This window comes from Heterocephalus glaber, unplaced genomic scaffold (genome assembly GCF_053883595.1).
Source record: "Heterocephalus glaber isolate CG9 unplaced genomic scaffold, H.glaber_assembly_v1.0 deba00001497, whole genome shotgun sequence".
In the NCBI taxonomy this organism is placed as follows: domain Eukaryota; kingdom Metazoa; phylum Chordata; class Mammalia; order Rodentia; family Bathyergidae; genus Heterocephalus; species Heterocephalus glaber.
The window spans coordinates 74,053,886-74,065,922 of NW_028258320.1; positions in this window are offsets into that span (position 1 = coordinate 74,053,886).

The following is a 12,037-nucleotide window of genomic DNA, read 5'->3' on the forward strand; positions in this document are numbered from 1 at the left end:
AATTTTAAAATTAATTTTTCTCCCTAATATACAAATAAAGGAGAATAACTATGCCCAAACTCCTAGTTTATGTAATTATATAATAATTAAAGCTTTGAAAAACAGCTGACATTTACCAAACTGCATGCTTGTAGGAGGTAAACTTTTTACTTGCTTAACAAAGACTAGGCATTCAGCTGAGTCTTTTGCACATGTCATCTTACTTAGCTTCCAACATTCTATTAGTCTTTAATGCCTTCAGACTTACATGTGAAGGCTATAAGGCTCAGAGTGGTTGGATGATTTATTCAAAATGACAAAACTTGACTGTTATCCAACAAAACTGAGGTAGTGCCTAGCTTTTGTGATGGATTAGAGAAGACCGTAAACAGATGTCACAGTTCCCCGAGAATCAGTGTCATCGAATAGGGTCTGTAACTCTCAATGTGTGCCAGCCATAAAGCAATGTTCTGACAGTGGTCCAAAGGATGGACGAGTGACTCTTAATCCTTTCCTTCTAGTAAACTTGTTTGGCTACACTCACCTTTGATTTTCCAACTGTGCAAGTGATCTATGGAGATATTTTGGCTATATTCCATTCTCAAGAAAGATTGGAATGGCTTAGCAGGTGCTAGACAGTGAGAAAAACAATAACAAAAGGTAAGATTCTGAACACACTTTTGCCCTGATCATTCTAGATGATAAAACCTCACTGTGATATACCTAAAATGTACCAAGAAACTTAATGAATTAAAAAAACCTACAATGTGACATTTATAGATCTCACATAGAATTTCACCTCATACTGAATTGCATCCTCATATAGAAGAGAGAGGATGTGACCTAGAGGATTCAAAATAAGCAGAATCAGCAATTGGAGCAGAAATGTAATTGCACATCTGCCTCCTAATTCACAGCCAAGAAAGCTATCAGTGGCCAGACAGTGACCACCTCAAGGGAGCTGCCAAACCCAGAAAGAAAGGTAAGGCTGCTTATGGCCCAATAATGGAATCTTGATGAAGCTTTAGAATGTCTTCCCATGTTTTTTTTTTTTTTCCTGCATGTGCCAGTAGAGACATTTTTGTCTTCATTGTGGCTTCTGTACCCCTAGAAATAGCCTTGCAATTTTGCAATTCAGGGCATCTTTCAATCTCTGCATTCCCATTGAACTGCAATGGGGTATGCCAAGGGAGAGGAGAGGCTCAGATGGCAGTCCAAAGAATAGCTCGTGCTTCCAAGTTTAATTTCCAGCCCTGTGTTTCTCCCACGTAAATCATACCATTCCAGTGAGGGAACTAGTTATATTCCTTTTCAAAGATGTTTTCCCAACTAATGATCCCATGTGAATTAAAATTATACTGACAGAAAAACAACTTCAGTGGCTTTTAAACTAATGATAAAATCCCATGGATAATTTCCCCTGAATAGCTCATAGATGTGAATGAATGAATCATGTATCATTGCAGAAAGCCATTTCCTCAATACATTCTACCTCATGGAATCTCATCACATTTCAGATTGGGGAAAGGATTTCAATGAAACAAGATAAACTGGCTCTAGATTTAACCTTATACCCTGAGGGAAGATGGCTGTGAATATATTTAGAACTTCCTACTTCCCAGGAGGTCTGGTGATCCAAATGTCTCTTTTTCTATGCACAGAAATATATTTTGTGAAGAAATACAGTGATAAGAATGTCTCTCAACAATTCTTCTTAAGTCAGATGTTCTTAATTTGGGTTGGCTTTCTCTAATGAGTTGACATACTACAATGTTTTAACCATTTTCCCTCAGACTTTTATTTCTTTCTGATGAACATGATGTCATAGACACATAGCTGTTCATTATGAAATCAAAGATCTTAATCAAATGGTAGTTTCTGTAATGTTGTTCTAGAATGTTCAAAGTTGTATCAGGTAGATTTTTAAAATAATTAATGCATTTTACCTTCTTTTATATTTTGTTTCTAGTTCTATAATCCTGGTACTTGTTGTGGGAGAATGTGTGTGTGTGTGTGTGTGTGTGTGTGTGTGTGTGTGTGTAATGGAGATCCTTTTTCTCCCAACCTGGAGCAGGTCTTAAGCAGGCAACTCTATTATCTTTGCCCACCTGTTCCATGGCTTGGCCTGTTTCTAGATCTTTTCTAGGAAAGAAATAACCACAACAACCTTCTATGAGTAACTTGAGACTCATAGAAGAGAAAAAATTAACACAAAATCAAGCACCCAGTCCACAATGGACTTATATTTTAGTGCTCCTTACTTTAAATTATGAATACAAAATGTATCTAGTTGTTTGGTGTTTTCATCATGTCAGTTATACTTGTCCCTCCAAGGAGACTGCAGTACTGTCCCCTGTATAGGGCTGGGCATGCTAATAGCTGAGGTGTTGCAGAATGACATTGCTCCATAAAGACTTGTAATAGATGAGTGAGGTTATAAGTGACATAGTTGCTTTGACCATCTCATCCAGATTTAGAGCATATAAAAGACTTAACCTATAATATGGAACTAGACCTTAGGGTGAGATGTCAAAACATGGGAACTCTTATCCCATCTCTGACATGGGTTAGATGATCTTCGTGACTTTATCTAATGATTGTGGGTAATACTTGTTTAGATATCCTGGGTGGCTATTATAAGGGTGCAATAGATGAAAAATGTAAATGTTGATGCTTCATAAATACTCAAGTGTCATGACTGACCTTAAGCTTTGGTGCTTGTGGGAAACCTGGAATAACCATAGAGATAGTTACAGGAGAGAAAAGAAGAGATACAATCAGGGTAGAAGCAAGTTAAGAGATTGGTTGGCATCTGGGTTTCTTTAAATTTGTGAAGAGATAAAGAAAAAGGCCAAATTAAATAGGTGGTGTTCTACAGACACTTGTTTGGCAACTGTTATATTCCAGGAATTTTATGTTATATTAATCATGATAATAATGATGAGAACCATCATTTATTGAAAACCTGTAATATGCCATGTCAAACAATGGATGATTATCACTAAATGGGGCTGATAGTATTATTCTCATTTTACAAATGAAGAAATTAAGGCAGAAATAAGTTGAGTAACTGCTCTAATTCTACCAGGCAGAGAAGCAGGAAGAGCACTTACCATGAGGGCATGGACCTCGGGTCTGCACCTGGGTCTTTTACACACTGGCTGCCTTCCTATTCTGTGGTTTTACGTTCTGTGAGACCAGGGGTCATTTCTATGTTAAACTGTTGGATTCTTTACAGCCAGTGGCACCAGTGCAGAGATCCTTTGATTGATGCAGATGGTGTGTATTAGATTGGAGCAAGCTAAGACCCTCCAGCTAGTTTTCTGAAATTATGGCTTATGATAGGACTAATCCCTGGTAAAACTATTAAAAGCATGAAAAATACCACATATAATACAATCCTAAGAGAGTGTAATTAACAGAGAGTAAAACAACTGGGTCCAGGGAGCCAAACCAGCAAAGGAAAATGACACAGGACCTCTTAGAGAACCACACAGAAGGATCCAATGTCTGGAGATCAGTGTGCTAGGAAAACTAGCATTTCTCAACAGAGGGCACTCAGGCAAAATCCAGGGCATCGTGACAGGCTGTTGAGTTAGTCTTATGACTCCTGCCTATTCTGTAGAATGACCTGGTTTTAGAGCCAGACAAAGCATTTGGGATACCCTGATCCCTGACTGGGACAAGGGTAGACCACAAAGGCTCTCAGATGGAGAGCAGCCTGGGTTAGATAAGCAGGTGGCTGGCATGTCTACGACTGACTGGGAGTCTCTTAGACTCCAGAGGGTTATGCACTCCAGAGCAATTCAGACATAGTACCAACGCTCAGGTTTTAAGGGCACAGTGAAATGATAAATAGCCTGCTTCCAAGGTGGCTGATAAGATGCAAGAGTATTCTTGGTGATACCAAGCCTGACTGTGGAGCCATGGCCCAAAACTGGGGAAGAGCAGCTTATATTTCCTCTTTCCCTACAGTTAAAAACAAGCAAGCAAGCAAGCCAACAAACCCTGAACTGCACTCCCATGCTTCATTCCACTGTACATATCCAGAGATGTTCAACCCCACCCTCATTCCAAGCTTAATACACTTCTTGTTTCTTGTATTCACTGTCATGACTGCTGCACCCTTGACAAAGGATAGAGACGATCACTATAAAGTACTTCTAAGCCTGGAACTCACAGCTGTGCCCTTCACACAGGTGACTCTTGTTCCACATGTCTTGTCTCATGTTACCCAGAGGGAAAAGCAGCAGGGAAAAACATCTTCATGATATCAGGCTTTACAGAACAGGCCCTCGCTGTCTGTGAATGAACATTTAGCTTGTTTCAATATCATCCCTAAGCTTCAAACTCAAATGGGAGTCTAAGTAGGGGCCACTGCCTCTCTGAGTCATGAAAGTGAGTCATGGAAGACTGCAGGGTCAATGCTGGAGGAGGACTGGCTCTTCTGTGTAGCCTGTCTGGGTCTTGGTTTGCTTATCTGCACAATATGAGGGTTAGAGTTAATCCTGTACAAGCTGTGATACTATTAACATATAAATTAGTGCATTGCACATAGCATGAAAGCGTTTTGAATTATGGATGTAGATAGCAATAGAAATGTTTAGCTGCTATTATTTTTTGTTCCAGATGTCTAAAATAGGCATTTAATGTATGAATGATATTATTTCTACCATAAATTACTTTTGGACTTTCTGTATTTCATTTGGTGATGATGGAGATCTTTGGAATTATGATTCAAATAATAAGTATGTATGTCATTCTCTATTAGTATATTGGTTATTGCTGTCTAGGATCATACAGCCTATAAAAAAATTCCCTCCCTCTTGGAGTGATAGAATTCAGGAAACTTCACTAGTCGACTCCCTTGCACAATTTTTGATATCATGCATGCAATGATCAGCGTCATCTCCTCCTCCCAGTTCTACACAAGTGGTTGTCAACAAGACAAATTGAACCTCCTGTAACACCCCTTGATTCTTTTGTGAGGGAGAGCACAGACTCATCTGCTCTTACATTAAGTACTCTGGGGGAGAAATAGCTGCAAAGTGCTCTTCAAACACAAGGCGTTAGAATGACTGATGAATGAATATAGCCTCATCATGGTTACTCCTCCAGGAGAAGAATTGTGACATTTATATTGAAAAAGAAGTACAACACAGCAGAATTGTGCAGAATGTCAGCCACTGTGGAGTGTGTTTGAAACGGCCCAGGCCTGGGTGGAAATGTTCTCCAAGTTTATGGATTACACTGCACGCTGTAACGAAGAGCCAAGGATCCACTGTGGGATTTATGCCCTCTGTTCTCTGGAGCTGGGTTTGCTTCCTACTCTAAGACCTCCCCCCATTTAGCCATGTGTGTCAGGGACAGATTGTGTGGTGCTTTTGACTCAAGCTGTGTCTTTCTTTTAGATACAAATCCTTCATTGTCTCATGCTTATACTGTTGTCTACATTTCTATGTGTTTCTTTATTCCAAGTAGACTGTAAACCTTTGAGGTCTCTAACTACTTTTGTGCTTCTTGTACTTCTCTCTTTAGCTCTAAGAAGGGCACTGGGCATAAAGTAGATGCTTATAAATATTTATTGAATAAATTAACATTGATTCTAATTTTATTTGTTTAGATGAAAAATTTTAAGATTCTATGACATATCAGACATAAAAACGGTGTAAAGGTCAGCACGATGAATGACTACAAACTCAGTCTGAGTGCTTTTCCCCTGCTTTTTACCTCCTTTCCTTTTTCTCAGGGAATTCACTACACTGAGTATGGTGTTCCTCATTCCTGTCTTTACTTTTTATGTTGCTCTTACCATCTTCATTACATATGTTTAGATCTTTAGCAAAAACTACCAAATTATTCGTGCCTATTTTAAAAATTTATAAAATATCATCATATTATATTCTTTTGAGATTTGCATTTATAATAGAAAGTACATTTGTGAGATAATGCATATTGATATATATCACTCTAGTTAGCATCTTCTCTTCAGATGGTATTTAATTGTATGAATATGTCACAATTTATTTACCCATTCTTACCTGATGGAATTACACACAATACTGCTAGGAACACTCCTATTCCTGTCTCTACAAGCACCTGTGGTCAGAATTCTGTGGGGGCTTATCCTGAGGAGCTGAACTTCTGGGTTTCAGGGATGCATATCCTCAACCTTACTAGGATGCTTGGGTAGTGATCCATTGCAATTGGACGATTTGCACTCCCATTGACCTACATTTATAAAACTCCTTTTCTCTAATGTTAGTGCGTACCTCTTTAGGTACTGACTTCTACAAGAAGGCAGTGTTTGCTGCCAAGCTTACCTGAGGCCCTCTGAAATATGCTAGGTCCTGTTCAAGGGCTAGAGCTCTGGCCCAGACTGGCCTGAGCAGATTCCTCTTTCTCCACCATGTGTCCTCAGTGCTTGAAGTATTGAAGTTCTGCCTCCTAACCCTCATTTTTCCATGGGCCATGCCTGTAAACACATGTTCCACCAAAACAGAAGGCTGCCTTTAATGGCAAAGGCTTACCTTCCTCTAGCTGTGCTCCTTGTTAGCAGGACTGACTGTGGTCCTTTCCATAAGTTCCTAGTTTCCTTGTGTTCTGATAGCCTTAAATCCCATTACATTGCGTGTGGGATCATAGCACCATAGTGTGACAATATTACTGCTAAGATTCTGTGGTTTTGGTAACAGTAGATTTCAGTTTAATGCCTTTATTAAAGGACATAATGCTTCCAAATAGAGGGCATTAAAGTAAGTCGGGCTATGTAATATTCAAACCAAGCTTCAAAAGGAAACTCTGTGGTAGAGAATCATGTAAATAAGTATGTGCTGCCCAAAATACTGTGTCATGATTTGGAACTGAGGTATTTTTTTCCTTCTAAATGTTACCTTTTCCTTTCTAATGGGATGAGAATTCATAAAAGATTTGAACGTTTTGAAAACCATTTTTCTACATGATTACACTTGATCTTTTTTTCAGTTAGGATTTAAAGTGGTTAATTCATTTTGAGGGACCCTGTTTGACTCTAATGTAAACTCTCTTCCTGAAGAACAGAATCCACATAGGCAGAGCACCAGTGGCAAGCACACAAATGATGCTCTCTTACAACAAGGGTTGGAGGAGAGACAGTGCTGCCCAAACTTCAGTCACAAGCATGATGCCCTTACAGTCATCATGCCCCCAGCCACTCAGGTAACCGCTATCTGTTCATTTGTTTCTCCCTTAAATCAAATTGTTTTGTTTATATATGAGTTCAGTAAGAGCCAGGAGATATAAGGAATCACCCCAGGTCACACAGAGCTTTAGTGAAGAACTAAGGGCTGGAACCTGGGCCCCTCAATAACCGATGGCCAATATCCATTCTATCATTACTCCTCCAGTGTTCTTATTTTCTCTTTCACTAAAACATGGCCAGAAATGCAGTGGGCTGTTGGATGCACATGTTCTCCCTGCACAGTGGAGGTTGTCCGTCCTCCACTCTATGCCGTGTTCCCTCTGCTAGCATCACTCCACTCCTAGAATGTCGCCCCTCACACACCTGAGGAGCAGACCTTCAGGTGCATGTATGCCCTTCAGGACCCTAAGGATAAAAGACAGGATTTGAAAAACAAGGAGCAATGAATTATTTCCTGCCCAGTTCTCTTCTGGAATCACACCATTTGAGCATGTTAGTCACCTGTGCCCTCTTTCAGGGAGTTATGACAGTAACAATTTCATATTGAGGTAGGAGGTAGAACAAGGACAAGTAAACAACAGAAACCATGGGGAAAGAATTGAGAAACCAGCCAGAGTAAGGAGGACTGTGTCAAGACCTCAGAAAGCCAACAGATAAAAGATCACCTTGTGCCCCTTGCACAAGAACCCCAGGCACACGCAAAACCGAAAGTACAGGACCTGGCCTAATCCAACTTCATTTGCATTGTGCTTTTAAAAAAATTTTATTTATTTAAAAAAAAAATTATTTTGTTGGTCCATTTTAGGTATGCAATACGTTTACATTTATCATTGGGTGCTTGTACCTGTACATGACGTATCTTTGTTCTTATTTTTTTCCCCATTACCTGTGTGCCCTTCACCTCCTCCACCCTTCCCTATTTACAGAGACTTTGTTTCCACTTTTTTCTTTTCTCATAATTTTTCTTTTCCCTCCTTTCCTTTCCCCTTCCCCTCCCACCACCCCTACCCCTTTGGACCTTTTCCTATTTCAAATTATCAATTATTCATTTTAATCATTTTAATCCTTATTTACACTTTCAGTTTCTCACACTGGAGAAACTATTCAGTATTTACACGTGTGGTCTATTTATTTCACTTAAGAGTATGGCCTCAATATGCATCACTCGTCATTCGAGAGATGCATTGCGCTTTTGAGCACCGGCCCCACCAGTGGATTTGAGATGCCATAACACTTCCTCTAAAAACCCCATATGGTAAAAACCTCCCCCACTGAGGGCCGGCTGTCAGGTACGCCACTGGGCCGTGACCCCTGTCAGTCCCCAGCTATTGATCCTCCCATAATCCCAGGACCTTGGAAGAACCAGTACCTGCCTTATGTGGCCCTGAGTTCTTTTTACTGTGGAGTCTACCCTCACTTCTTTCCCTCTTGTTACTCCTTTGAAAAGAAATCTTACTCTTGTTACATCTTTTGAGTGTCCTGCTCAATTCTTTGTTCAGATACCAAAAACCTGGAAACAATTCCCCAGAGATTCCCCAAGTAGGTGTGGAACCCAAAACTTTAAAGCTCTTTGGGCCTGTCCTGGAATGTGGTCACATTCCATAGGCACTGAATTGCTGCATCTGGTGGAAAGGCTTTCTCAGGGCAACTGTTCCTGAGCACCATGGTTAAGGTTTTGTAGTGGTGTGGTGCAGTTGACAGAGCTTGAAATCTCAGTCAGATACACAGAATTTCATTCCCAGTCTGTGTATGAGCACTGTGGTCTTGGCCAAGACACTGTGGCTCTCTAAGCTTTGTTCCTAATTTGTAAAATGGGAAGAAGTAGGTTTGTGTCAGCATTTGTGGTAATTATGCAAATCATCTAGCACAGTGCCTGGCTCCCAAAGAGCTCTCCATAGATACCGACTGACTTACTCTAAGCTTAGCTGGGAGCCAGCGTTCCTTATTAATATTCTATCATATTTATGCCAATATTGTCATAAATACTTATTAATGATAATAATCTTTCAAAAATATATGACAAGGACTATTTTTCATATTCAGGAGTGACTCAGCTGAGCTTTCATATCAAGAAAAAAAGATGCATATTTTTATCTCTGGAAATATCCCCTTTTCCTCTCCTTGGGTATTAGCAGATATTCTGGGGAGAGGTTGGACATAACTCAAGGGATTAAGGGTTGTAATTTATTTTTTTCCAGATCTTAAGGGTCAATATGGTCCCAGTGACATCTGCATCACTCAAGTAATAGGATAATTAAAATATAAAACAAGAACTATGATAAAGCAAGGACAAGATGCTGTCACAGTGTGGAAGATGCCTAAGCATATGTATGTGTTCCCTAGCGGTGCCCTGGGAGCCCACTTTCTGATTTTTGATTCTAATCCAGCTTCTGGCAAAGATCTTTCTGCCCTGGAACTTCTTCTCGCATGGAGAACATAGGAGATTTGGTAATTCCACTTCCACTGAGTCATCAATAGCTGATGAAAGTATCCTATGTCCCCTGCCTAGGGAGTTAGCTTCAAAACATGCATTCAGGTGCTGTCCTAGAGAAATGGAGATACGGAGCAGAATTCTCCAGTGGGAGGGGAGGGCATTCACCAGTTTGGGTGCTTATTTCAGCTCCTGCCCACTGAGATGGAAAATGAGTTGCTTGTTCAAATTTACCTCCTTGTATGATAATTCATGAGTACATATGTGCATATTCACACACATGCATAGAACACACACACACACACACACACACACACACTCCACAGGAAACCAGAGCCTTGAAAGGTATCAGCAGAAAAGTATTAGCACCAGGGCCTTAGCCATTGAGGTCATTAACCTGGCCTCATTTAACAACGGCAAATTCTGCTAGATTTGTCAGGGAGATTAGATTTAAAGTTATACCCAAGAGCTTTTCAGCCTTACTCATTTTCTATCCAACTCCTAAATAACAAGAAAGAAAATTATAATATACATTAGGTAAATAATTTATTTCCTAGGCAGTTCTCAGACTTAAGCATTTTTAGGTCAGTATTTTTAAGAAAGTAACTATGGAATTAGAGAAATGTTTGAACTCGTCAGTAATTATTTTACTTAGAACACAAAATTGATTTTAAAAGAAAGAAATAAAGCAGTGGCTATTAAGGGTGTTACTGGGTCAAATTAAAGTTTCAGATTTTGTGGGTGAAGCATAAAGAGACCCTAGTAGGAACTGGTTTTACGGGACTGCATGTTCATTTCAAATGGGAGCAGATACTGAACCCGTGGGGAGGGCCTGATCTGGATGGATTCTTAGCAACACTCCAGTGCGGCTTTACAATGGCCTTGAGCTGCCTTTTAACAACAGCAGGTGGCTTGTATTCGCAGTGAAGTTTTTTGTACCAGGGATTGAACTCAGGATTGTGTGATTGCTAGGCAGGTGCAACACCACTGAGCTGAATCCCCGGCCTCACACTGAAGTTTGAGAAGCACTGAGTTTGCAGCTTTTTGTTGTTATTCTTTAAATCAGCAGAGCTTTTTTCCTACCATTCCAGTTAGCTGCTAGTGGCTACCCCTGCCAGTGAAGTCCTACAAGCTACCTAACAATAAGCAAAAAGAGAAAATTCTACTATGGCCCTCATCTTCAATGAAGCCTTCTCTGACTGATCATCTCCTTCCTCTGAAGCACGTATCTGTGAGCCATTTGAGCGGGGACCAAAGAGTGTCACCATGCCAGCACCTGTCCTACCCCAGTCACACAGGAGAGGTAATGAAGTGTAGTCGTTAGTGTCATGAGCTCTACAGCAGACTGCAGGGCTCAAATCCCACACCTCCACTCACTGTGTAGGGATTCTGAGCAAGGTACTTCTGTGGGTTTCGGTTTCTTCACATTAAAATAGCATTGGTAAAAATGGTGCCTATCTCTTAGGCTGCTATGAAGATTCATTGACTGTTACCTGACAGATACAAACAATGCTCACCCTACAATAGCACTTCAAAAACAGCACCTTGGTATTATTGGGGGAAGAGAATATGTTAGTCCCCTTAAAATTCTACCAGCACCTGATACATGAATGATTGTGACCACAGTAAGGCAGCCCATTTGCTACAGAATTTCAATTCTCATTTTATCTCCACCAATGAACAAAACTGCTTATTCTCTAGGTCTTGTCTCTGCTCCATCCCATCTGGGAGTTAATGTTGAGTGTTAGTCTTAGAGAAATTTCCTGTTATTATACTTCAGATATTATGAAAATCAAAGACAACAGCAACCAAAAAGCCATGGTCCATTTAGGTTCTGCACTTGGAAGCCAATATTTAAAAGCTTTTATTTGTGGATTCATCAGTCCAGCAACAGTTGAACTAAGCCATTCAATGCTCTGGTTCTTTAAATACCCACTGGCCACTGCTTTTCTGTATCCTGGTCAACTTGAAATGCCAGATGACCGTGGACTGAATCCCTTTAAAATGTGAGTCAAATTAAACCTTTCCTCTCTAAAATTGTTGGGATCTGGTATTGTGACAAAAACTAGGAAAGCTGATTAAAACAGTTACCATCCTATCACCCAACAGCACAATAATGCTCAGTGTTTTAGATATTTCCATTGAGTTGCCTGGAGATGCCACATCTCCAAATTTTGACTTCAGTGTCTTTCATCAAAACTCCCATGGCTTTAATGCTTTATTCCCAGCTGTTGGGGACAATAAAACATCAAACACATACAGCATGTTCACACTGAGTCATTTATAGCTGACAAAAGTTTCCTATTTTACCCTTTTGGGAGGTATTTCTCCTTAACTTTTAGGGGTTGTCTGACATGAGATTTTAGAGGAATATTTTAGCGATGGGGCTAGGAGAGGATTCATGCCTCCTAGACCCTTCTCTTTCATGTATAAATACACATTCACTC